General features: G+C 42.2%; 1 long non-coding RNA gene across 1 annotated transcript in view; it reads right to left on the reverse strand.

Moving 5' to 3' along the window:
- Window positions 1-25,656, reverse strand: part of LOC147598716 (uncharacterized) — a 111,527-nt gene that overhangs the window by 34,739 nt on the left and 51,132 nt on the right. Inside the window, exon 2 of the long non-coding RNA XR_015260353.1 lies at window positions 20,408-20,493. This is a non-coding gene — a long non-coding RNA (uncharacterized LOC147598716). The remainder of the gene's footprint in view (window positions 1-20,407; window positions 20,494-25,656) is intronic.

Raw genomic sequence — 25,656 nt, forward strand, 5'->3', positions numbered from 1 at the left:
GGACAGAAAATATACAGTTCATTTTTCTGCAGTGATGGCTGAGAAATAATCTGAACTGAAGAGATATGCCTATTCTTTTGGAGTTTCAAGCTGTGGCTAACAAAATCTCTTGTATTAAATATGTGTGTACAAGCATCAGCCAAAAATTTAGACTTGTCCCTAGGTGACAGCCTTCAAAGAGTTAATTCCGGAGACGCAGCAGCTTTGAAAAGGTGCAGGCAGAAATGGCTTGTCCGCGGGTGGGACCAGCCAATGGAGCCGGGTGCCGGTGATGTAATGTTTCACACCGGGTGCATCATTGGTTCCGCGATATGAGACTGGTAGGATCTTGAAGAGTTTGGTGAGAGGAGTTTTTGCAGAAGAGGCGGTAAATTTCCCTGCACCAAGGACACTTCATTTCAGTTCTCTAGTGTTCTTCAGCCGGGGCATGTCTAGCTGGTGGAAGCTGCTCTGACGATAACACTTCTGTCTTGTGTCGCGCCGGTACGGCTTAGCTGGGCTGCGTCCTTCTATTTGGGAGGCATTTCTCTGAAGTCAGACTGTGCTGGAATGACTTCTCCAGCCTGCCCACGAAACTGAAATGAATTTTTAATAAAAAGCAGTTGTTTCTTCTCTGTACACCTTAAGTCACCTCTGACTGTTAATTGTTTCAAGCGCTAACTTCCATTCCCCCAGATTCCATTACCTTCCCAGGTTTTCATCTGCCCAGTCTTATTTCTTTAGCTGATTACTTCATGAGGAGATGGCTGATGATGTCTTAAACGAACCTCTCCAGTCTGGGCTTGCTCTGGAGGAATCTGCTTAAACCACCGTCAGTCAGCTCAAGAACACGCCGCCTTTTGCCCGCCAAGGTCTGATGCTGCAGGACTTGCAGGAATGCTGCAGCCTCTGAAGCTGCCCGGCCACTCCAGTGCACCAAGTAGTTTGTTTGAACTTTAGCCATGATTCAGACACAGAATGCTCTATGAGATTCTCATCCTTTTCTCTCATCCCCTCTAAATGAAATAAAGAGTCTCACAAAACTCTACAAGGACAATTAAAGCTTTTGTCAAGCCAGGAAGAGGAAAAGGGAACTGCAGAAGATGTTCACAGGCTGTCTTCCACCCGTCCCCTGGAGATGCGGGCATTGGCCATGCTGAGGTCAAGGCAGCAGCATGGGAAGCGCAATCCAATCCACAAATCTCCGGAAGCACCGAGCAGTTCAGTTTCCCGTGCTTCCCCTGGGCACCCTGAGGAGCCCTGCCAGTTGCCAGAGGCCAAAGATCACACAAGGGCTGTGGAGAACAGAGCCATTCCAAGATATAAACGACTTAGTGCTTCTGAGGTTTGCTTCTTTTCCAAACAAGAATAAGGATCTAAAATCCTGAAATTCCCTGGAAACTATGGGTAAATATAATTTATACTCAGGTTTTAAATTTTATTTCAATAAAACCAAAATGTATGTTTTGATGCAGACTTTTGAAAATACATAGAAACATATATAATTTACTATAAAGAAAATCAGAAGTGAAATAATTAATTCCAGAAATAGAACTTTTCTTATAGCCTCCCATTTTTGTCTGAAATAAAAGTTTCGGTGAAACTGGGTCAGGTTAGTGGCATGCTTGCATAGCTATACACACCTTCCCTCGACCAAACTACCTCCACTTCTTCTGATAAGGGAAGCACAAAATGGCCTGACGCAAACATTGCATGTCCTCTCCTTGTGCTGGATGGTGTAAGACACTTCTACACATGGATTATCCCCGTGGTACTACTGCCTTCCCTCTCTGTGTAACACAGCCTTAAAAACCTTTCAGAGAATGAGATCTAAAACTAACCCAGAAGGTCTGTTCCACTACCTAACTCTCCTAATAAGCAGAAAGTTTTTCCTAATATCCAATCTAAATCTTTTTTTTTTTGCTGCAAATTAAGCTGATTTCTTCTTAAACTGATGTCCTGCCTCCAGTGGAGAAGGGAAATAACTAACCATCACCCTCCTTAAATCGCCCTTCTCCATGGCACTAGGCTATTACCATGCCCTTAATCTTTTTTCCCCAGACAAAACCAATCCAATTCTTTCGGTCTTCTCACTCACAGTCTCTGAATTTCAGATAGTTCCTGTTGTCCCGTCCCTGGGATTTTGTCTCTATTTTTTTTGACTGTTTCAAAACTGGACCTACTGTGTTGTGCTCCTGACAAACGTACCGCTGCATCCTCTCACGCTGCTCATCAGCACAGGCAAGGAGAGCAGTGATTTCTTCTCTGATCATGGGCCCATAAAAGCTAGGGAGGGGAATGCCATCCACGTAGGGCCCCTGCTTTGTGACATTTTGTTGAAAAAGTGTCCATGTTTGAAACACTTTACGCAAAGAAAAAATGTGTTATACCTCCTCAGCTTCCCAGAGGAGTAGTGATGCACAGTGCACCCTGAAGGAAATATTTTTGGTAACTTTGCCCAGTGCTCCCACAGCTCAACACTGACCTGCGCTTCCCATGTGCTACCAGCTACCTTTTCACTTGTATCGACCTTCCAGTACGGCGAGGCCAGAATATCTCATGAATGTTGATCAGATTATTCGCATGACATGGTAAAGAAGTAGTAGCGACCCACTGAAACATATGAGAAATGAAGACCACAGCGAAGCACTGTTCCAGTGCAGCGGATGCTGTGGTTGCGTGAAGTGTTAGCAGTTAATTTCATTCTTCTGAATACATGGGATGCAGTCCATCCTTGGTCATCTTGACCTTTAAAAGGTCCCTTCCAACCCAAACCATTCTACGATCCTTGTCATTTGAAGCCTATGTTTGTCATCTGTATTGAATTGGTAGAAAGTTGTTGCCACCAAAGAACAATGACATCTGATTTCTTTCTTTGCTCTATTGAGCAAAATGAGGTTTTGTTTACTACCTTGATGGAAACAGTGCATCATTTCACTGCTACCTAAGCAGAGGTATTAAGATGAAGCTACTGTACAATCATACAAGATTGAATCTAAAAAGCCCCACTGTGGAATTTGTTTTAACACTGTGTTTATGGATTTTGACAATGAAACTTGTGACGTTAGAATGTAATGACAATGAAATTCATATTCTGTGATTCTACAGTTAACTTTCAAAGCAACAGCAAGAATACCTTTTCTCTTCCAGACCTTTCTAGCTTTTAAAGAGACATTTTGCGTTGGCTTTGGAGAATTACTGTTGCAAGAAGTAATGTGGTGTGCTGAAGGCCCTGCGTTCCCTGCACACACTGTGTAGAGACTGCAGGGGTGGCTGTGCAGGGTGTTTGCTGTGTGGTTTATGGAAACGCATCTCAGTTGTGCCTTCGGCCCCGTGAGCTCCTCCACATTGCTGCAATACAATGACAGCTGTGTTCAGAGGGGTTTTGTGATGCTTTGCTACAGCGAGCCTTTCCGTTTACTTCAGGCATTTTGAGAAAGGGCCTTTGGTTTAGCAAATATCTTCTGCAGCACAGGCTTTCATATAAGCCAGATACTAAAGCAAACTATAGGGAATATACATGAACATAGGGAATAAAAGTTAACTGGGAAATTGAAAATATGGCTATTTCCACATACCCTTCTGATGTGACAGAGAAATCCGGTGGACAACCAGATGCTCAAAACGCACTACCAGTACTTCTTCTTCTCACAGTGTGTTTGGAAAGCCACACAAGCCACTTCCCAGCCTGGTGCCCTTAGGCAGGTGCTTAAAAAGCATCTGCAGGTGACCTGCTGCAGGGTGACAGGCAATCCCCTCTGTGGCAGCCCCTGGAGCCGGGGCGTTCAGCCTCCAGCCAGCCCCATCCGGCAAACCGCTCCGGCTCCTTCGGGTGCAGGCAGGCCCAAAGGGAGCACCCGTGCCAGTGACTCCTGCAGAAGGACACCCCAGTTTCAGACGTGTTACTGCCACCATGTTTCTTTACAAACTGCATGCACTTGAGAGCAGAAAAACTGCACTCCGCAGGACATAAAGTGTCAATTTAAGAGTTAATTATATTTTCATATCAGAACATAAACCCCAGTTTGTAAGAACATGGGCGTCCTTAAAATACGTCGTAATAAAAAATTGAAAACAGCTAGTGTTCTTGAATCAATTTTCACATTTATAACTTTAAAGAACAGTTCCCTTTTCCTGTCTCTTTTTGTCAACTCTGTATGGCTTTGTGCTTCGCTTGTCATTTCATCAAAAATATGTCAGTCTGTAATTTGCAGTGCTTCTTTCAATTAAAACCAAAATGCCCCAAAATAACAAGAAAACAAAAAAATGCACCAGAAGCAAAGCCTCAACAATGTGTTAAACTATGTGGCCATAGTCATCTGAAAGAACATGTATAATTTATTTTATCAACTATAGAGAAAACTGCAAAGATTGAAACTACAATTGTGGAGATAATATCCTTCTATTGCTATCGATGGCTGCTGTCTGTGGCCTATACATTACTTCTAATTTTCACAGCTCATTCGCATCTTAAATGAAACACAAAGAATCCAGTGGAAGACACTGTAGATATCACATTTATCATCAGATCTGAGGGCTTTCTTTGGAATCAGAAATTAGACCTTACATATATGTGATTTACTTTACTTATTGGATTGCAAAATTTTAAATCTTTCCAAGGTCATTACACTAATGGGAAGCACAAGCTTAAAAGATGCTGACTACAGACTTTGCAGAACATTTCCGATACCTTCTAAGCACTCATTTCTAATTCCTAAAGCTACTGATTTCTTATTTTTAAGCTTCTCCAAACTCCTGCAAATCCCAGGAGCCCGTAGCACTCTTCCAAACCTCTAGCAGTACATTTACTTTCTTCTGAGTTAACTGCTAGACCTAATTAAACAACGCTGTCTCATCTGAGTGGATGATATTCTTACAGTCTGAATACAAATTAAAATTCCAGTTCTGTTAACATTCAGGTCAGTTAATCAGAATAAACCTCTTTAAAGACTAGAAGACTAAAGTGATTTCAAAGTCAATCATACTCTTAACTTATTTTTAAGGATGTCGTTTGTAATATTCTCTATTTCCCTTTAAAAAATAATTAAAAAAAGATCTCAGAGTTCTCAGATCAGCTTAATTCAATGAAAGAAAAATACAGAATTTTACATGAAGGGTTGCTAAAGAGCTTCAGTTTCCAAAGGGCAGGCATGCAGTTCTGCGTGTTGAAAATTGCACAGACAGTTGCCAAAACAGCATGTGCAAATTAAACATCATTCACATAATGAACTTGTTAGAAGACTAATTCAAGATTTGTATGTGGAAATCTGAATGTGGAGCTACATTATTCCTCGTGAATGCAGATGTATCTATTAGCCTGTGTTTTTTAGCAGATGTTATTTTGAAAACAAGATCCCAAGTCCTCACAGTACAGAAATTAATAACTAGAGATTGTAGTTTCATGGAGAGCTTTTCTCTTACGTAGGACATGGCACTAGACAATCAGAAATGTTGAGTTTTCATCTCACTCTCATAACAGTTTTTCAGCGTGAGCGCAGAGAAATTATATTACTTTTACCTACTTTTGTTTACCTATCAGTGAAATGGCTTTAATATTCCTGATCTGCCATCACACGTGCACTGTCAGACTCAATTAGCTTTGAGCTCTACAAGTGATCACATGTTTTGGAACAGAATTCAAACTTGAATTGTTTAACCCAACTGTCTTCTTACTGCAAATGGGAATCACTTAGCAATAATTTATGAGTGTTAAAGAAGGGGGAAAGAGTGAGAAGGAAACGGACACAGATGCAGGCATACTGGCAAACTCTCAGGTAGGCTGAGAGTCTTCTCCAGAAGACTCTTCTTCAGAACTGGCGTTGGCACTTTGGTGAATAAGTAGGCTGTAGATGAGCGCGTACAGAAGAAGTCAGAAAGCAGAAGTTGCACTTTCACCCACCGAGCAGGAAAACACTGCATTTGGTTGGGATCATATCCCTCCCACTAATCCCTTAAAAAGGGGAATTTCAAAATGTGCATGCCGTGGGTGCTTGGCTTTGGGCTTGGCTGCAACAATGACAAACGCAAGGCTTTCCTTAACATTCAGTTTGCATATTGCTAAAATACACACACCTTTCTGCCCAGGTTTTAGGCCCTGTAATCAGTCTTTTGAAAGTGCAATGCTATTTCCTACTTTATCTTCATTTTATTCTCATCAAAAATAATTGCTGTGATTTAGAGACTGTCTAATGCCCTGTCGTTATCTCCAAATCTCTAGTAGTACGCCGGCATCCAGTAGTGAACCTAAAAGCTGCATAGATGTTCAAGCTGCAGCCTGTTAATCTCATTCACTATGTAGAATGATCTCGCTAAGTGAAAAGATTAATGCAGCTGGGGTTTATATGTACTTTTTCTATGTTTCCAATTGAAGTCCAGTAAATGCTAGGGAAGGATAAAACCCCACCGCAAAACCAAAATAAAATTGATGCAAGTATTGGTTTTGAATTCAATAACCACGTAGGATTTGGCCTGCCCCAATGTGCTCTCTCCATAAAAACCGAAGGTGAACATTGTTCAAATTACCTGGTAGGGAAAGAAATTTGCATTCATGGAGACTGGAGTGTAAGGCTAGTGAAACCTTGACTTTGTCTAAGACATTAGCAAACCTTTTGTTGACTTCATTAAGATTAAGATATCGCTGCCGGATGGTACAATACAGCTGTCGGCAATAACTTTATAGTATGTTGAGACCATTTTGTGGAATACCCTGAGATGTCTGTGTAAGTCGCATTGATTTCTGGTTCTCAAAACCAGTCAGGGAGGAAGCCTTCCTAAGAAATCTCATATAGGCAGTAAAATGCTATAATACGGATTCAGAATGGTTGCTACACCTCACACATTCATGTGGTTTCACTTACTCTGCTCCTACTCTTGCTTTCAGCCGGTTGGCAATACCCAAGGGTGTGGTTTGCGTGTGAGATTAGACAGGTTGAGAGGCAGGCTTTTATCATCGTTCCTGCAGCGCATGTGATTTTTTTTATGTGTTCCTACTTGTAATTTTATCACTTGGTTATTATTTCACAGTGGTTTTTATTGCACTTTTAACTACAGGAGTCTTGTGGGTTTTGGCGTCAGCAATTGGAGAGCAAGCTTCTGTCGCTGTAGCCTGCCTGTGAAAAGCAGGTACTTAGGTGGCCAGCGGAAGGTGGCATTTTCCATCTGTGCAGTCTGTACATTGTGATGAAACCTCAGAAGGTGCCTGGTGTCGTTTACTCAAAAAGCCATCTGCATTATTGTTTCATGCACATCCTGAAGAAATTTCTAACACCGTGCAGCCTGGTAAGTGCTTGAAAGAGCTTATAGGCAAGTTGGTTCTGTTATCCCAATTGGGTCACTCCTTCCCAATTATTTATAACCTCTGTCTGCAGTGTATTGCGCAGCATGATGAGTACTCTCAAATGGGAAACTTCTTGGACATCAAGCTTCTCCTGTTTCAAACTTCTGCTTTCTCTCACAAGGAGTCCCCAAGCAGAGTTCCCTTTGGGCACACAAGAACTGCTGCTTTTCTGCTGGGCCTTGGGGCAAATCAGCATTGTGGATGTGCTCCCTCCTGACCTCCAGCCAGCCTCAAGAATAACATTTGCAGACTCCTTGTATAGCTTCCGATAATGAGGGCTCCCTCATTACAACGTCTAATTATCAGAGTGTGATTGTAGAGGACACAACCTTAACATAGAAGCCTGCATGACCCTTTTCTTTACCCGGTTTATCTGGATGCTTCACCAAGTTGGAACTGGCAGCATGCAGCTAACATCCTCACTGAGCATTTTCCTTCAGTCCCACACCAGCAGTCAGTTGGAATCAGTTTGATGAACCGGTGGGTCAGCAGGAGAGAAACATGGCATATTAGTCTTTAAGCTTCTTAGATAAAATGTCCCAGTGACCTCTGGCAAAAAGAAGAATCAGAGTGGGACCCTGCAGTTAGGGGAGGGGAATTAATGGACATTTGCTGTTTTTATTTTCAGGAAATCAATGGACTTGCTGGAGACTGGGTGATGGAACACACAGCTGGTGGAATGGACAGCCAAAGATCACTATTTTCCTTTTAAGCAAATCAATGTGTTAATTGGGATTCTGGTGGGATTCTGAAGCTGCTAATGGAGGTGGGGGCCAGTGGAGATCATTAGTCTTTATTGTAAGCAGTACAGTTAGTTAATTGGGGTGTGATTGTGTTGTTGAAAGAGAGAACAGGCAAAGAACGAAAAGTGATTTTTAAAAGCTGTCACTTTAAACCTTCCCTAATGAAATGAATTTATTAAAAAAGCTAAGGGAAGATATAATTTGTTACTCCTTCAGGTCTTTGAACTTGGGGAGATCTTAATTTTGATGAGCCCATTCTCTTTTATAAGGCAGGTTTTTCCAGCTTTCCAACCCAGATTAGAGAGAAATGAAGTAATCCTTGGAAAGTTACTATTTATCAGAGCCTTATGAAGTTGGTGGCAATGTTTGATCAGGCCAGATGAGATCAAGTCTTCTCCAGATACCCATACAAATATAGGCACAGCTCTGTGCTTTATTTCAACTTGGAATTTTTTATGGATGCCTGGGTGAAGATGCACAGTTTCAAATAGATATTAGGGCTGTGCCTCAAAGCTAACTTTCTGCCTAACTCACAGTTATCCCGTTATCCCACATTATGAAATCCTCCAGGGTAGATTGTGCAGTGAAATCTAGAGTTTGCAGAAAATCAAGACAGTGTACATGGGCCTTCTTTGCACATGCAAGGGAGTTGCTTGCATACAATATGGACCCAAAGAACTAGACTCAAACATTTATGAGACTTTCATGTTAATTGGAATTTCACGTCAAATTCTCTGGAATTTTACTTTGCAAACAGACATACAGTACTGCATTAATTTATTTGCCTAACTTCTAAAAATCCAGCCCGCAGTTTGAGGACAGCGCAAATTTTTGCTTGTAATTTCACCCCCAGTTTACCTGCCTAGGAGAAGCTCCAAGCCTGTCTGTGTTTGGCCAGTACATCACATAACTGAACAGCGTAAGGCCAAGCAGGTTCCTTTCAGCCCTCAGTCTGCCCTCAGGTCTGCCCTCAGCAGCCAGGAGTGGTGAAAAGCTGGTTTATTCTCACTGAAAGACAGATAGAAAATCTCCTGTGGAGGAATGGCTGTTTCTGTGGATGCACTACAGGGTTTCTTATTAAAGGAAAGGAGTTATTTGCAAAATTGTACTGAAAAATTGTGGAAAAAACATTTTGGGGTAGATTCAAAAGGAAACGTCTTTTTTTGTTCTTTTTTTTTTTTTAACTAACTTAAATGAATCATTTAGGATGAGTAAAATATGTCACTTAGTTTGAAGTGAAAGGTATTGCTTCAACTTATGGTTCATAATGCTTCACTTGTAAGCATTTAAAAAATAAAACCAGGTACATTTCTTGAAGGTGTACTGTTTCATCTAAAAAAGTTGAAAGGGAATATTTTTACTTGCTTAAATTTTAAGAATGAAACAACTTGTTACGTTTAACAGGAATTCACAAAATGTTTCAGTTGACCCAAATCTGTTTGGGTCTCTACAGAATTACGCTTAAGTTTCTCTTAAACCACCTCTCTGATCCCTGCTCAGGGGGTCTTTCTTTTAGTTCCACATCAGAGGTATGTTACTGTGCAATCAACACTGGACTTCTCATGGATTCACAAGTTTCAGACCAGCTCTTCTTCTCCCACTCAAGCATGCAGTATCCACACTTACCATAATGTGATTCCCTAATCGCCTTGTTGAATGTTGAAAGGAAAGCCGGCAGACTTTCTGGTGTTGCTAAAAGCCCTCAGGCCAGGCTGGCAGATAACAACCCTTTTATTTATTTGTCTAAATAAGCATATAGCATGATGGATAAGCTGTCAAGGAGAAATCAAATCAGTGGGGACATAGCTTCAAGGGAATTACTATCTCTCTGCCAGTTCTGCTGCACTTCTATTAAAAAACATAAAAATGAACATAGTTGGTGGTGACTGCCAGAAATTACACGTTGAGAATAACAGTGATATTTTCTATAGAACATTTCAGCTGGAAGGGTCCTGAACTATAGCATACAGTAATCACAAAGATCATTTTAGAGAGGTGTTTAGCCCAGAAGCAAAAGCCGAGTATGTATGCGAAACTGCAGATGACTCCATGTGGGTGATTGACAGGAGGTGAAAATAATTTGATTTTTCCAGATTTTCAACTCTTTTTATATATTTATTTGTGTGTGTGTGTGTGTGTTTGAGAAGAAAGTACGGGGGTTCCTGAGAACCTTAAAGCTTTTAGCAAACTCATAAAACGAGACACTGTAGGAAATGAACTCAATCCAAAAAAGAAAAGCTACTTTTAGAAATACAGCTTCATGTCTGGCCACAAAGTAATTAAGGTTCTTAAAGCTTTCCCGTCCAGATGAGTGACTGGCACAAAAATAATAATAACTACACAGTAATGACAGCAGTGACTTGTCACTGAAGGGAATAGGCAGCAGTAAACAACTTCCAGTAGAAGGGTCAAAGCGCAGGAGTGGTGAGAGCATGCGGTACAGTAAGGGGTAGTGAGTGTGTGCGTCTCTGCGTGGGTGGGTGTTGGAGGAGATAAAAGGGAGAACAGAGACTTCTTGACAAAACAATGCGAAACATCTTGTCTTAGAGTTCAATTCATAAAAAAGAATATAACTGAGTCATATTCTTTCCACTACTCTGTGTGTGTGTGACATAAGATGCAAATTCCATGTGTGATTCATAGAGAAAAATGTCAGTTTTTCAAAAGCCTACATGAGCCCAAGAGCTGGTTCAGGTCAGAATTCAGCCATTCCAGGGAAACTGGCTTTTCTCTTCAAACTTACCTTTCCATATCCAAAGGCAGAACCTGGGGACCTGGCACAGACAGGGGTCACCCACCTCCCACAGTTTGTTTAGCACTTTCCGTTCTTTCTAGCATGAATGGAAGAAACTTGTCATGTTACAGAACGAGCTCTGCAAAACTCATCCAGTTCAACTGGAGTTTTCCATGAACACCGATGGGCATTGCACCAAACCACAGAGGACAAAAAAGGGTTCAACTATGAGCAAAACTCAACAAACTGCAGAACATCTTTTCCCAAACATCTGCCAAATTTTTGATACTTCCACTTAGTGAGTACTTTTGCCATGACTAACTTACAGTAGAAAATTCAGAGAAACTGCAAGTTCAAGTAAGGTGGCATCTCCTGAAGATCCAGAATGTGAGACTGAAAGTCCCTCAGTATAAATTATTTCTGGACTGACATTCACCTCAAACTGACTTGCAGTACAGTTCCACTGCTTCCTTTTTGCACTAGAGTAAGTGAAAACATGCAAGCGATGCCTACTGTCCTTGGATGGAGCATTTTGTTTGGCATTTTCATCAGTGTGTCCAGTTGAGCAATCCCCCACACCACCATGTAATTTGATTATTTAATACTTTCATGGGCTGCCTTTGTTCGAGATGTCACAGAACAGATGAACACCCATTTGTTTCGAAAACCATGCCAGATCTCTAGCTTTGCTTTTTTAAAAAAAAATTAATTGCATTGCGGAAATGAAAGCAAAGGAAGGTTCTCAGTGAAGTAAATTTCAGGTTATTTCTAACTCTGAGGTTGATCAGAAAATACTCGTTTTTCTCAAGAAAATGGAAATAATTTTTCTTGTATTTTCTATTCAAATATTAGTCTTTAAACACATGCACACATATATATGTTTGATTATTTGAACATGTATTTTGTCTTCTCTCTTCTCTATAAGCCAAACTTGGCATGATAGTCTGCAAGAGCCCTACCTTGCTGGCATGGGGAAGTAGTTTATCAAAATAAGCACTAAACAGCTACAAATCATGTTAAAAGCAAATGATAAAGTCACACAAACCCTACTGCATTAGCAGTTTTTGCCCTCCAAAGATACTTTTTAGGAAAGCTGATAGTAATCCATACACATTCATTCAGTGCAGAAGCCGATTCAGAACGGGGAGATTAAAAAACCCCACACTGCACCCCAACATTCACAGTCCCAGCCTAGGGCTCATGTTTTGCGGAATGTTTGAACATCTCTCTGAATGTTCAGAGGCCACAGATGTAGGCTTGGGAGGCCCACCTAGGTCATCAAGCCCATCCTCTGGTGCTGTAGATGAGTACAAGAGGGCACATTCAAGAAGCAGGGGGGACAGTGCCGTGAAGCTGCTCTCCTTGGACGGCTCGAGTTCATCCAACTGGAATCACCAACCAAACCTTCAAGGGTCAGTTAACTTCAGCCACTGCAAAGGAAACGATTTCAGGTTCAGCTCATGGACTGCATTTGTAAAGGGCACCCTGAGGTGCTCACACAGCCTGGAGAAGCAGATCCACGACACTGCTTCTCTCTCCTTTTGTTTTTGGTCTTACAGCCCTTGCTTGGTTATGATTCACCCTCACAGGAGGAAATGAAAGTGTGGTAACTGTTGACTTTTCAGTCAGGGAGACAGACATACAGTTTATGGAGCAAAAACTCCAACAGGAACAGAAGTGGGCTGAACTGTAAACTGAATTCAGATGGAATAAAAAAAGGAACAAAATTATCAGCAACTAAGAGCAACAGCAACTTCGAGCTCCGGTTTGTTGTTTGGCCATCACAGGGTTACAAGGCAAACGAGTGTTTCTATGAGACTGAGGACATGGACTGCAGTAAGAGTACATCTAGGAAAATACTCTGATGGCAAAAACTACTTGCATTTGTATTTCAGTTCAGTTTGTGTCTGGGCATAATGAAGAAACCTCATCTCAAAAAGTGAAAAAGGAACTAAAACTTACAAAAGGGAGGCGTGCTGCAATCTATGTAGAATATCAAGACCAGTAGAATATCAAAAGTGAATATAGCAAACTTTGAATGGGTGTGGGGTTTTTACCAGTGCCCTGAAATATTTGCATGTCTGCACAAGGTTTTTTGTTCTATCAACTTCAAATGGTGGATAGAGAATCAAACATTCCTTACTGTTTATTTTCACTCTCCCAAACTTTCAACAAGTTCTGATAGAATTGTTAACTCACTATGTCCTCTCAGGTGTAAAGGCCACCATAGCACTATTACTGGTTTGAGACGCCAAGGAACAAGAGGGCTGGAAGGCCAGCTTTCTTCACATGAGGGTTATCAATTCAAAATAAGCCCAGCAGAGATGAAAGATGCTCTCTCCATGACAACTGTTTTGCATCAAGTAAAATCCAATATCTCAAATAAAGTCCTTAAGTCGTCTATGTGTACTCACCAGACAGGAAGCTATAGGGAACCTGAGCTGACAAAACAGCACAAGATGAATCAAAGAAAATCACCTGCTGAGTTGGGATCAGCAGTCTCTACAGCTCTAAAACCTACTGTCTCTGAGTGTTGAGTAAGGGAAGAGTAACTTCTTGGGTGCCATCAACGGATATTTTATTCCTAAAAAACAATGTAATGTAGCTGTCAAACTGAAAACTGCCCCACAGACCTACTGGAAATGTCCTGTACATGTTTAAATGTGCCTAAAGCAAGGACTGATGAGTCTGCATTGGATCTTGTCCAATTTTGACATTGGCATCCAAGTGATAGCCGCGTTGTGTTATCTGCCCACACTCCTGAATTGCCCAAGGCATCAGAGCAAGAGGCACTTGCTCTTATCCTTTATAAGCACAAACTTACGCTTTATTGCCTGTAACCCAGTAACGGCTACAGGCTCCAGGTACATCCCCTCTCTCTCTAGAGCCCACTGCTGTTACAAACAGGTTGCCTACCTCAAATCTCCAGAGTAGGATGCACTAAAAGGAGTACCCACTCTTACAGCTGTTAGGTCTGTGCATAAACCAACTCATTCATCTCTCCCATGGAATTTAGGGGATGTTACAGTTTCTAATGGGCCCTCGTGGCACCACAGTGAAGTATGAAAGCCTTATTTGCCCTGGTTTAGAGACAGAGAACTGAAACACAAGAGCATAAAATATCTGGCTGAGAGTCATGTGGGAAGTCCCTGGCAGACCAAGGAACTGAACCCACTTCTTCCATCTCCTCCTCTCCTGTCGTGACTTCTGGCCTGCTTCATCACACAGAAGGAAGACTATCCAGAAAACACCCTGCAGATCCCTGGCAGAACTGGGGGTGAGCTCAGGGGGCCGGTGTTCAGTTGGATGCCCCTGTAAGTGAACAGGGTTGAGCCTCCCAGTCTGCCAAGGCAACAGGAAAACACTGCCTGACTTTGGTTTGCTTCTGGCTAATTACAAGTTGGAGAAGTGAAATATACTCCTTTGCTCTTAGCGTCTGATTTAGAGAGAGGAAGGTCAGTAAAATCATGACCGCAGTACATCAGCCATGAGCACAGCAAGAGACACCTGACATGAAAGTAAGTAACAGGGGCCTACTCAGGTGGCTCCCAAGTTAATGCTGAGCTGTGGAGTCCTCCGCAGCTTCAGACAGTGCCAGAGGCACATTTCGGCCTGGATGGTGAAGGGGAAGAGAAGGATGAGATTTGTACCACAGTGAGGAACAGGATTCTGGGACGTGCCTCTAGCAGACTTGTAAGTGATACAGCTGAAGGTTAGCAACTTAGGTGGGTTGAAAGTACATGAGGACCTTTAAATTATTCTGAGCATCCCTCCCACTCCCCACGGTTTCCTCTCCTTAAACCTCCCTTCATTCCCTGCCTCAGTGGGAGACACCCCTCAGCTGCTGTCCAGAACCCAGGAGCTGCACGAGAAGCTGTGAGGTCCTGTGAACAATAGCTTTATACCATCATCCTGAAGATACGGGTAGTTTTATTGTTTGAACCTACTCATTCAGAATAAAAAGGACAGTGGAAAAATCTTGTAGCTGTAGATCTACAAGTAAATCAGAGAAAGTACCTCTCTATTCAGTTTGTATTTTGGAAAGTGCTTTGAGTAAAACTACTGCATTGATTGTAGCTATTTCAGAAAACCTATGCAAATTTTATGAAAAAATACAGAATTAGTCATGGAAAAAACCTAATAAAGAAACTCTTTCAGGTCTAACTTGGCCTAAAATTTAGGCTTTGTAACAGTAAGCTTTAACAACACTTGTATTTCCGTGACATTTTGTTTTAAATTCCAGTGGGATGGGGGGATAAAATTTTGAACAAAGATTCTCTGTAGTCCTTGCTTTGTGAGAAAAGATGTGAAGCCTGAGAATCTTGCAGTGAGAGTGACTTAAAGCCAGCCTGGGTGAGCACTGTCAGGAATTTCTGTTCATCTGAACACATGCTGCTTCCAGGCTCTCTTCAGTAGCCTTGCTAGCAAACTGCTTAAAAGGCACTAATCACTGCCGACCCAGTAGAGCACAAAAGCCTGGAGCAAAAATTTCTCAGAGCTGGGTTCAAAGAGTTAATTGCTGTTGTCTGGGCACAGTTGCCTGAACTCTGGTCATCTGAGGGCCTGGTTCTTGGTTGCACTCCAGGTGGCCAAGAGCCAGGGTTCCAGCAGAACCTCGCTGAAGTCAATCGAGTCCATACGAGTTCCACCTCGTCTGGGTGCCTATTTCAGGGTCACGAGCTCTTTTCCAGTAAGAGAATGGCCAGCAAAGAGTTGCTCACAGCGCTATTCAGCAAATAACTGGGTATAGTCAACAGATGTGAGAAAACTGCGACGTGTCTTCCAAAAAATCAGCTGAAAATCCTAAGAAGTTAATCTTCAGCAATGACATCCTTTTCCCTTTGTGGGACCTACAACAGAATGTCGCCAGCTCAGAAGGATCTCCAGGCCCTCTGTGGATAGCAGGCATAGCCCATTTGCTGACCTGTAAACCAGCGGAGAGGGCTGGGAGGATTTTCTTCCAGTGAGGGTGGATTTCTTCTTCTCAGATTTTTCATGTATTGAAAGTTATTTATGCATAAATGTGAATTTATGGCAAAAAATACAATTTCTAAGTATTTCTGCTGAACACACAGCAACACGTACATGTAAGAACCATGCTGTGGGCCCTAATACAGATGCCTATGCCCTCTTTTGCTATTGCTCCCTTAGCTGGGCTACTTGCACTGTGCTCTGTATTGGAGAAGCCAGAAATGGTGAGTTACACGCGGCGTGAGTAAGCTGTAAATCTTGGAAGATAAAGTCAGGCTGATTGATACAATGGAATGGGAACATGAAAAATAGGAACTATGGCTCCCACCACGCACTGCATGGAGCATGCCTTGGTTTGGGAGACTTACTTCTTCAAAGATCAACAAATGTTTTCCGTAGTCCTTCCAGTCCTTGCAAAATATTTCAGTTAATCCAAACCCCATTTTTCTCTCCAAAAAAGGAAAATAAAAAGAGATTTTTCATTAAGCCCTAGGTAGGACATTATTAGTACAGTCTAAGATCACAGTAGGTACATTAGGAAATCAATGCTGATATTGAAGATATAATGCAATACAACATTATTTATAGTGAATAGGGATTGTGCTTTTATGGAACTTCTGGTTATCTCCTACTGAATCAAACCGAGAGTCTCATGGCAACAATTAGGGTAAGGCAGCTGGATGATTTTTTCACACAAAAAACATCCCTGCACTTGAGTGCCCCAAAGGGCAACATCTTTACAAGTGTTCCCAAGAAATATATGGCCACGGTATTCATTAGTAGTTTTACTTAACTTGAAGTACCATTTATAAAGGATTTTCTAACATTTATCTGGCAGCAACAGCAAGGGGTTCTGATAAGCACCAGTGTCTCCATCGCGCTGGGCACAGTACCACCCAGTGAAGGCACAGCATGGGCCCCAGGCTGGCATTTAGTTTAGTCTGGGGTTGGACCATCCAAAACCTGCTTGAACCTCTGAAGAGAACATTTCAAGGACACTTTTAGGCAGATTTTTAATCACAAGGGGAAAAAACCTAAAGTATTTGAATTATTTATCCCCGACAGTGTATTTTTAGAGAGAAGAGGTTAAAATAAACTTTATCTGTAGGAAGCCTTGGCCTGATTGCAAACCTCTCCATCCACCCGCAGCCCTGGTTAATAAGCCATCCAGACAGAGGGAGCATTCTTCTGCAAAGCCCGTTTGGCACAGAAGCCCGCAGCAAGAGCTGAGCAGGCAAATCCCACGGCAGGGGAGAGACAGCACTTTTTGACCCAAACAATGTCTAGACAGCCTGAAAACAGATAAATTAACAGGCAGGCAGCAGCGGCATCACACAGCAGCAAAGCGGTGGATATTTGTCACCTCTGTGATGGGTTAAATGAAGATTCAAGGCCCCGGTATAGTCTTTATGAAACACAATGTACTCCAGCTGTCTCCCTGCCTCCTCCTGAGCTATTTACTGCGTTAACAGCTCCATGCAGAAAGTTCACATCCACTGACATGGTAGACATTTCCCATCTTTTCCACACTGCCCTAATGAGGCAGCGGGATCAGAACAAATTAGTGCCAGAATTGCCCGTCCCCGCGCTCACAGCGTAGGAACAAACACCCTTCCCTCACTGCAGACCCTGCAGAATCCCAGCGCCGAGCAGGATGCTGAGATTCGTGGCAAACTGGGGGGGGTTGCTCAGCCTAATGGGGCAACAATATTTTAAATGCGATTGCTGCCTGAGGGTGCTGCGCTCGCTTCACAGTCTGGCTCTCCTGTTTGAGAAAACACATGTTTTGCTATATATAGTGGGGCTTGAAAAATAACTTCCGTTACTAAAACAAGCACAAATAGTTTCAGATGACACTTCTGGTAGGGAAGATATGTGATTTCGTTCACTGTGTTTACTGAAAATTATGCGCACACAAATTACCTTAATGAGATGCAAACCTTGTTTGCATTTAGTGCACCAGTAACGAAATTCTGGTAGCTGCAATGATAGTATATTTAACATACAGAAAATAAATAATTTGTTACATCAATGCTGTCAAAATGAAACAAGCCAAACTGTGATTAAAGCAGTCATCATTAAACCAGAGGCTGACTTCCAGAGCTGTTGTGAAAACAGCAAAAGAGCAATTTTCCTAAGTGCATTTCAAGTGATTGAGCAAAAATTGAACTTATGGTAGACTGTGTTATAGAATACAACTTAAAGTGTTTGGATGATGATACTTCATAACACAGCAGCCTTCATGCAGTACAATTTTAATCCATTTTTTTGTTGCTGAGCTTGAAAGCATATTAAAGATTGAGAGACTTTCTGTCTGTGAGACTCAGCCCCACCAGTCTCCAATGTGACAGCAAGGAAGTTTCGTCTGTGTGAGATTCCTTGTGTGTGTAGAGGGGTGGAAAGGAGAGACGCAGAACTTATACCATGCAAGAGGCATGTCTTGGCTCCTGCCAAGCAATATTCTGTGCATCCTCAGTATGGCAGAAGCTGTAAACATGTTGTATAATCACATAACTGGGCTGTGACCCATTTGTTAGCAGCACAGGAAAAATACATCAAAGTCACAAATAGTCTCTTCAGACAGGCCTCGACAGATATCCATCTGGCAGTAACCTCAGACTGTGAAGTACGGATGATTTATAAAGGTGTTAAGGAACTCTTCTTTTTATATACATAAAAATCCCTGTTTAATCTCTGTACTGATTAACTATGAAGCACCAGGAAAATAAAAAGAAAAAGAATGCATTGTTTTAAAAACAGTAGAGAATTGAGTGACGTGTAAGAAGAGATTTGTGCTGGTTTTGGCTGGGATAGAGTTAATTTTCATAATAGTAGCTAGTATGGGGCTATGTTTTGGATTTCTGCTGGCAAAAATGTTGATAACACAGGGATGTTTTCATTACTGCTGAGCAGTGCTTACACAGAGTCAAGGCCTTTTCTGCCTCTCATCCCACTCCATCAGCAAGTGGGCTGGGGGTGCACAAGAAGTTGGGAGGGGACACAGCCAGGACAGCTGACCCCAACTGACCAAAGGGATATTCCCTGCCATATGGCGTCATGTGCAGTATATAAAGCTGGGGGTGGGGGGGAGAAGGAAGGGGAGGATGTTCAGAGTGATAGTGTTTGTCTTCCCAAGTAACCCTTATGCGTGATGAAGCCCTGCTTTCCTGGAGATGACTGAACACCTGCCTGCTGATGGGAAGCAGTGAAATGAATTCCTTGGTTTGCTTTGCTTGAATGCTTGGCTTTTGTTTTACCTATTAAACTGTCTTTATCTCAACCCACAAGTTTTCTCACTTTTACCCTTTCAATTCTCTCCCTCATCCCACCAGGGAGGAGTGAGTGAGCGGCTGCATGGTGCTTAGTTGCTGGTTGGGGTTAAATCACAACAGCCTGTAGCCATATGAGAGCCACACGTAGTGCTGGGTAGCCCTGACGATCTGCTATCCATTAAGCATATGTGAGGCCAAAGCACAGCAGCCCCAAATGATAATTAACCTTAACTGTCAGTCACTCTCTGGAATTTAAGTGCAGCAGTTGTGACAAGTGCCAAGACAGGCGGTGAGAGACTGCACTAGCAAGTTTAGATATCCTGTATCTGTGGTAAAGTCCACCTATGCAGATCTTGTGCTTTGATTTTATGGAGTTGATGAGCTGCTATTCATTACTCGCTTTGTTTGTGGTCCTTTCCTTTCCAAAGCTCTTTCAGATTTGGGGAGGATGCGTCATTGTTGGTAGGTATCTTCTGTGGTCTAGACTTACAAGTTCCTACTTTGTTGTTATACAGCCCCACTGGAAGGTTTGTAAGTCACACTACTTGTCAAAGTTATGAGGATGCTGAATCATTTTTATTAGGCATCAAAGTCTCCCCCCTACCTTTCATTTCTTTAACTGAAAGCTTCATTAGATTGCAAAATGGCACCTCTGTGCTCAGACAGGCTGTGGGCAAATCAGATTCTTTCCTTTGTTAAATCTGATTGATTTATTTCACATATAAAATGAGCAGTAAATGTTCAAGTTCTAAAAAGTTATTTAACAAGTGTCTGAGTGGAATGAAAATAGCTTTCTAAAATAGTGCAAATACTTATCATAAGCATATTAAAGAGACTTTTCATTTTCAGACGTTACCAAATGCCCATAAATTCTTAAGTAGTCAAGCAGTCAGGCACCTGAGGAAGCTTAGGATAACAATTAATTATGAGACATGCTGCTCAAGCAGCTCTTTGCAACTCGGAGTTCTACAGCAATTTACAAAGAAGGTAGGTACCATTCTGCTTATTTAGTGCAGAGAAACAAGAGGCAGACAAAGGAGGACTGGCATGAGATGGGACATTATCTCAACTTTCTCTCCAGTCAACCCAGTAGACACACACGAGACATCACTGTACCTCCGGACTCAGGAAGGACCTTGCAGAACTGGAGTCTGCTAGTAGACCCTTATTCACGCAATTTGTCAGTGACATCACTCATACAGGATTGTGCCTTGACACTTAGTGCCTCATCTAAGCTTGCGAGGTTTAATGGGAAGAGACGGGCACTTTGCAGGAGAATCCCATCCTCCTTGGAGGCACGTATCTGTCTTCTGCAGGGTGCTGTCTCTCTTGGGACAAGCTCTAGAAATTCAGCTAAGCATCTGCACCTTACCTGGACAAAAGATGAGATAGGTACTGGAGCAGGGAGACCTTCAAAAGGGCAGGAAGATGGGTGTGCACTTTGGGCTCAGCAGCGACCTGGAGGGAAGAGTGGAGAACAGTCATGGAGATGTAAGTTGCAGCTTGTAAATCCGCAGACTGTGTCGAACAGAGTTAAAGAGAGAAGCAAACATGAAGCTGCAGGTGAGCAAAGGCTAGTTCCTATTCTATGCTAATTTTGCTACAGATGGCTTGTCCAACTTCAGAGTTACTGTGCTCATATCCAGTTACTTTTCAAATCTCTCTTGACAGAAGAAGAAAAGAAAAACAAAAAGGAGAGAAGTGTGTCAGAGATGAGAAAGGATTGAAGAAAAGAGAAAAAAATCAGTTGAGAGAAGGTGGCAGAGGACATCTAGGGATTATGCTCTGTAAAAAAAAAAAGCTAAGAGCAGAGACTTTCATAGCAACTGAAGGGGAAAATAGAAAAAAAAAAAAAGCACAACAAAACCCCCTGTCTCCTGTGGTGAAACTTCAGTGAAATGCTATTAAGGATAAATCTTTATTGTATTGTCCTGCAGGCAGTCTGGTAAAAACTGTATTCTCAGCATAAATGAACTCTCCCATTATAAAAAAGGAAAAAATATGTGCTTTCAGGACTGACTCCACGTAATGGCTGCTGAGATACTCACAAGGGGATATTTAGGAGCAGAAACAAGGAGAAGCAGGTCCAGATATTTCCTGCTGAAATAAGAAGGTCTTCTGACTGAGCAGACACATCGGATGTGTTTGCCACCAGCTTCCCATGGGCTGGCAAAAGACTGCAGTTCACATAAAGGATTTAGCCCAGGGAGAGCATTTAAGTGAGCGTTTGTTCCGTGATTTGTCAGAATCTCTTTTAATTGGGTCTTTGGCTGAGAGATAGGGAAAAACACAGGCCAAATTAGCCTTGCTGGAGTTACAGTGAGGATGGATTTGACCCTGAAGCTGTGGAAGAGAGAGAAACAGTTTTCAAAAGGAAAGGGAAAAAAAAAAAGCTTTTTAAAAAGTTGGTCTGGAATAGGAAGTCTGGGTTTCAAAGAGATGGTGATGTAGTGGGGCTTCTGATTTAGCACATCTTCCCTGGCAGTTATTACCTAGGATAGCCAGAAGCCACTGAATCACCCTCTCCTAGACAGCGACATAAGCAGCACATGAACGAGCGGATGAAGATGCAGACAAGCAGCACATCTAGCCAAAGGCAGAACCACAAAATCTTGCTTTTTTTTTTGTCCTTCTTACTTAGTCCTCAGTGGCTTATTAAATTTCTAATGTACCTTTGCCCTCAGAATTTTCATACGTGCGTTCTAACCTCAGCAAAGCTCTTACCACCCACTAACTTGTAATTTTAAAACAGATTTTGAGGCGAGATTTTAAGACAGTTTAGAGGTGCCATCATGTATATGATGTGCACATGTGGTCAAACAGTCAACTATCAACTCGATAATGATATTGTTTGCATGCAAATCACGGTCACCAAATGCACACACGCACACACAGTGTGCGTCAACTCCTGTTGCATTTGAAATGGTGGGTTAGCTCATGCCAGTGGATCTGGCCATGGAAATGAAAGCTCATTTGGAAAAGCACAAAAAACTGCAGTAATACACTAAAGATGCTCTCTACAACTCACTCTCTACAGGTCTTTTGCTCCAGTCAAGTTCCAGGCTAGCTCAGGGCCTCATTCAGCTGAGTTTTGCCAACCCCAAAGGATGGAGAATCCACTGCCCCTCTGGGAAGCCTGCTTTGGTGCTGCAGCAGTCAGCGAACACTTCCCGAGGGTGCGTGCCATCTCCACGGCTGTACAAGGTTGCTGATGAAGACTGTGAACAGCACAGACCCACAACAGACAACTACAGCAGGAAATCCCTTGTGCCAGCTCATCAAGGTAGAGTTTTAACCCTCCCTGTTCCTCCTGAGAAGCACTGACGTTCTTGTGGTCAGACACTTTTAGTCACTTTATTCTAATTTCAAGCCTTTAAGTATTCATTACAAATATATACCTGTTTGTACCAGTTTATGCCTGTGTCCTACAATAATTCTTATTTTTCTTGGGGAACATGAATTCAAGGCCTCTTGCTGCAGGAAGCAGCACTTTCAGAATTCAAATAGCCCCTCTTAATCACTCAGTCCAGGCATTTGAAATACATTCTTCTAATGATAGGTTTTGCAATCTCAGTCTTTGAACATGTGAGGAGTTTACCTGAATTGGTTTTTATCCATTCTCTCATGGTTCCCAACCCTTCCATGTGAGTGTATCCTCACTCCCTCCTTCCACTTAGATAAAAGATCAATTTGCTCAGTATTTCTTTTAAAAAAAAAAATTTAACATCTCATACCTGAGATACTACTGCTGTTGCTATACTAAGTAAAGGATCATTTTATCTTTTCAAGGAAATAAAGACCATATTTAAAATCTTGTGCTCATTAGTTTCTGAAAATGAGTGTAATCTCACTGCAGTTGGACGTGTTCAATCTCAAGTTTACACACAATACTATAAACATACACATTTCTTTACAGGTAACACCGTCCTAAAAGCTTTGATGATGATAAAATGTTTTTTTTCTGATTTCCATATAGGTTGGGTGGGGTTTTTTTTTGCTTTTCTCTCACCTTGGACAATAAAAATAATTGCTGTTTTTATAGCCTGTTTCATTTTTAGGGATGGAGAAGGGATTGCAAGGCAGGATGCTGGGTAAACTAGAATTCATAGTTTACCCCAAAGTAGATTCCCTGCTGGAGCCAGATTTAAAGGTATTTTTCTTCTTTCGGTGTGATTAATTCAGATGCCAGGGGATTCTTGATACATTTCCTAAGGATAAATCCATGGGAATTGCAGACACTTGCTTAAAGATGATTGTTCAAAGTGCAGAGCACTGGGAAAGAGGCCTAAAAGTAAAATCTGATCAAAATTCTGCTGTACTTGTAGTCTGCAGAGATTTAGGGGTCCTGGATGTTTCAGAATCAGATTTTCAATTAAAAAAAAAGTCTTTCTTCTAACCCAAAAATAAACTGGGACTGAGTAACTCTCCGTGGCAGGCACGGACTGGCAGTAATATGCTATAATTACATACAATTTCCTGCATAAAGAGGGATATTTCCAGGTTATTTCTGACTGGCCTTTAAAAACCGTATTTTAGGCATTAAACCCCCCTCAAAGTTGATTTTAATGAACTTTAAAACTGTGTGATGCAGTAAAGTCACACTCCGTGCAGTCTGTCAGGTGGGGCAGACGAGAACGCATGGCTGCAGAGCAAAGTTACTGCTTCCAACCTGAACCTGGAAGCAAGGAAAGTGAGTTTGTCACTTCAGGAAAAAAAAGGCAGCTCCTGCTCACACGGTGTGCAAGGAGTCCTCTCCTCATGCCTGCTGGTAAGTAGCGCCTACAGAGTATCCGCCTCGTGATACCCTGCAAGGGTGAAAACGCTGCTTCCATAGACCCAGCTGCTGTTCTCCATGCTCGGACCGAACAGCTGGCTGCACAGCGGACGGCAAATTCCCCGGTATGGAAGAACCTGTTAAAAGCCTGCAGAGCGGAGACAATAGCAAGGAATAGTGCTGGCTATGTCTACGTTAGCATTTTATGTTGGGGCAAGAATGTGCCTTTAAAGCCAATCAAAAAGGAGGAAGAAGCTAAAACCAAGAAAGTTTTTCCAAACTCTCTGCTGGAATAGCTCTGTGGATGTGCACAGTGGGGCCTGAGAGGCTGCTCCTGCTAGTGAGGTAAGGACGAGGCAGATCTGCAGCATCTTCCACAGAAAGCCACTTTCCTGATGTGAAACCTCATCTCAAAGGTCCGTCAAGCATTTTGTGAGCTCCCCTAAGTAAGGAAAACCCCATACTGGCACCAGGTTAATCACACCGAACTGCTTCTACTTCGTATCTAACCAGCATGGCATTGGGTGAGAGTTGCTCCCAAGGCAGTGCAATGCACTGAAACTCATTTGTGCGTTTGCATGTCTGGGGCTCCTGGACTGAGTTATGCTCATGAATGCAATCCCCACACGGTGTCATGCAGCCCAGAGTTTGTTAAAACAAAAGGTGAACTGCCTGCAGTATCAGAAGGTCTGATTCTTTCCTATGGAAGCTCCATCAGCTTTCACTGTTGAGTGGAAGCTGCTCATCCCCAGGACCTTTGAAACACAAAGTTTTCTGCAACGAAACTCTCTCAGCATAGCGTTACAATTACTGGCATTAGAGTTCTCTCTCCAGATATTCTGGCAGATCCAGTTTAAGTCAAAGAAGCTAGATGCTTGAACAAGGAAATAACATTGTTCAACCATTTCCTGAACATTTGCAGAACAACCTGAGTGCACAAAATTAGAGATGGTTCATCCTCTTACTTGAAGGCTATTTTAGTCCATTGTAAGCAGTATTTACATTTTTGTATGAGGCTTTAACACCAACCTAGAGTTGTTAGCACGTAAGTCTAGAGATGTAAAGCTCTGTAGGTGCATTTTCTAAGTCCTGAGAGAATTTTAGTCAAATGCACTGGTGCATTTCTGAATTTTCTGACAGTGTTTTATGAACTGTACAAGGCAAAACCGTGCCTGAGGAGGGATTTCACATGACTTAAAACAGAGCAGAATGAGACTAAATGCACAAGGCTGGACAATCTGCGTTAGAATCTAGAGCATCCCGCGGAATGCCCTTAGGCCCTCCCCTACTAAACAAAACCATGACACCAGCCCACCCGTGGGCAGGTAAGCTTACACTCCCCAGGCCACGCTCTCTGTGGAGCCTGCTTGCAACTACCTCATCCCAGCTGCAGTAGGGTTTCTAAGTTTTTCTTTCTCTCTCCTCTGCCTCTTCCGAGGTTTCAGGTCTCAGTATTAGCACTGATATCTGTGACTCACCATGTGTCAGACAGCTTGGGAAAAAGAGAGCGGGACAGTTAGTTATGGTAGGAATGAAATATTGCTTTGGCTTTGATTTTCAGTTTTCATTGAAAACCTTTTTCCGGAAGACATAATGGAGCATCAGCAGAACTGTGGAATATTTAGAGAGAATATGAATATTTTTTGCCCCTTTCACTGTGGCCATACATGGGAGAATTTTTTCTCAGATTATTTTTAGGAAGCAGAGATCAGTCTTGCCATTGTGAGACAAGAACAAGCTTGTTTCTGGGAACTCCAGGTAACTTAGATGATTGCTTCAAGTTTTCATCTGCTAGGGTTGAACCAGAACTAAATTTTAGGTGGGGTTATTACAATCAGTTATAAAGT

The sequence above is a fragment of the Chlamydotis macqueenii genome, chromosome 16 (assembly GCF_036417535.1).
Source record: "Chlamydotis macqueenii isolate bChlMac1 chromosome 16, bChlMac1.mat, whole genome shotgun sequence".
Classification (NCBI taxonomy): Eukaryota; Metazoa; Chordata; class Aves; order Otidiformes; family Otididae; genus Chlamydotis; species Chlamydotis macqueenii.